This window comes from Lagopus leucura, unplaced genomic scaffold, assembly GCF_019238085.1.
Source record: "Lagopus leucura isolate 7727_CA_CO unplaced genomic scaffold, USGS_WTPT01 32141-0_obj-0_obj, whole genome shotgun sequence".
Taxonomy (NCBI): Eukaryota; Metazoa; Chordata; class Aves; order Galliformes; family Phasianidae; genus Lagopus; species Lagopus leucura.
The window spans coordinates 1-2,297 of NW_024964979.1; the positions used below are offsets into that span (position 1 = coordinate 1).

At 45.4% G+C, this 2,297-nt stretch overlaps 1 long non-coding RNA gene across 1 annotated transcript; it reads left to right on the forward strand.

The window, feature by feature from the left end:
- The first annotated feature begins 150 nt into the window (after positions 1 to 150).
- Positions 151 to 2,254, forward strand: LOC122191928. The gene is made up of 3 exons (XR_006182491.1): positions 151 to 359; positions 1,119 to 1,349; positions 2,068 to 2,254. It is a non-coding gene; the product is annotated as an uncharacterized LOC122191928 (long non-coding RNA).
- Positions 2,255 to 2,297: the final 43 nt, after the last annotated feature.

Here is a 2,297-nt window from a genome sequence, read left to right on the forward strand (position 1 = left end):
CTCTGCGGAGGCAATTGGCTGCCCTGGCCGTCACTTAAAGCTTGGGCAGAGGGGCGATTGGACGAATGGGGTCAGGCGGGGTGCCCGCCCTCCGCGAGGGCAAGTCCAGGTAACGGGCGCGCAGAGGCGTGACGTCACCCGGTGCGACACGCAGCGACCGGGGTGAGCGTCACGTGACACGGGGGTACGGGGCCGAGGGGCCGAGGAAGCGCGGGTCCTCGTGGGGCTGGGCGGTGGGTCTTGTGCTGAAGATTGCAGAGCTGCTGCGCAGTAATGACATCACTGATGGAAGAGCAGAGTACTGCGTTGAGAAAGCTGCCAGGCTCTTCCCTGGGAATCCTGCTGCTTACAGATTGAAGGTAAATTCCAGCTTCTGATCTCTGTTCTGTGCCTAGAAGAAACTTCAGTTGCATCAAGTGATGGGAAAACAGTAGTAGTAATTGTATCCAAGAGGTCAAGATTAGATAGGTGATATTGCCTCTGTGTATAATCAATAGATATCAAGATGTTATAATCACAACACAATCAAGAGAGTTAGACAAAGTAGACAACGATCACAAAAAGAGAATAGGTGGAAGAGCTTACCCTTCAGCAGAGCACACCACAAAACACCAAGAGAGATGATCTCCAGAAGAGACCCTTCCCCTCTGGTAGCCAGCTCTTAAATAGGTCTAGGAGGAATTGCCTTCACCTGTGCTCCTCTGGCTGACTCGTGGCTCGCCTCAGGTGATTAATCAGAGGTTCAGGCCGTGATTCAGCAGTTCCCATACACTCTGTTACGTGACTACTCTGCTTTCTAGGTTTTTTTATTTGAGTTAAAAACTGTCAAGTGTAGGAGATGTTCTTGTTGATGTTGAGTCAAATCACCTGGTTCAAATTTGACAACTTAGCATCTAACTTAGCATCTACAAGATGCAAACTCTAAAGTTTTGGTTTTTTTTTTTTTCTTTTCTCGCTTCTAAAATGCTTTCCAAACTCTCTGTAGCACCTTTGAGCTTTGCAGAGCAGTTTGAGTAATGTAGTCAGTAGTGGCAGTGAGAAAGCAGTCAGGTAATGTAGTTGCTGAAGAGGCTTTCGTGGAGAATGCAATTTTAACATGTTGCCTTTGTATTTGATAGGAGCAGTTACTGGAGCATCAAGGCAAAGATGGCTGGAATCAGCTCTGTGATATGATTCAGACCGAGCTCTGTGCGAGACCAGGCGATCCCTACCTTAACATCGGACTGGTTGCGCTCTACCATTCAAATAACAGATTAAGAGATGCTGCGCTTCACTGTCAGGAGGCGGAGAAGAAAATACCTGTAGGCTCCAGCTTGGAATGGTGCTAGTGCGTCATAAAGACGTTCGAGGTATTTAATCATGTTTTGGTCCTGTCGTAATCTGCCATGTCCTTGAAACTAGTGTTATTCTCTTAGTATCGTTACAATGATACAGCTAATTCTCAAGTGGCTTAACTCCTTCAAATGCAGCGTCTGCTGAAACCCATGATTTGCTTAGGATTTTCTTAAGCCTTCCAGAGTTGAAAAATATGTTAGTGTCTCACCTGGGGAACTGGATTGTGTAGCAAGGTGCTCTGGAGAACCTCTTGCCTTCATGTAAGGATGGTGGTTCCTCATTCTCTAATGAACTTTGTTCTTTAGGAATACCTTGAATCAGTATGAGACTTGGAGTCTGATAAAAATAATTGGAGAGCTGTCAAGAAGGATCATCTGCTGGCCTATTCTAGCTTGGTTAAAAATACGCTTGCTTCTAGAGATGTTCAAGAAAGCAGAGGGGCCCTTGAAAGGTTTTGTTTTAACTGTTCTGTTTAAAAAAAAAAAAAAAAAAAAAGAAATGGAATATTTTTTCTGGGTCACAGAACTTCTAGCAGGCATCATTTTCAGTGATTAGCCATTTTGTGGATGGGAGAGGAGTTCCTCTGTACTAATTGCAAAGAAAAAATGTTGCTAGGCATGATCCCCAAGCTGTGTGTCTGAGCTACGGGCCTCAGAGAAGACTCGGTGATAGGGGTCTAGTATAAGTGGGAGGCCAGGACTTGGTTGAAAAGGAATCTTTCCTATGTTCCAGTTTTGATCATGTGCTTCACTCTGTGAGACCGTGTGCGAATGGACCTGATGAGCTGTCTCGTACCTTCCTTGAAATGAAAGGACATTTCTACATACATGCTGGAACTTTCCTGCTGAAAATGGCACAGAACAGCGAGGCATGATGGAGAGATGCGTGTGAACTTGCAGCCTTGTGTTACCTGAAAAGTTTCCATGTAAGTCCCTGTTCAATTTGTGCATTTAGTGATTGCA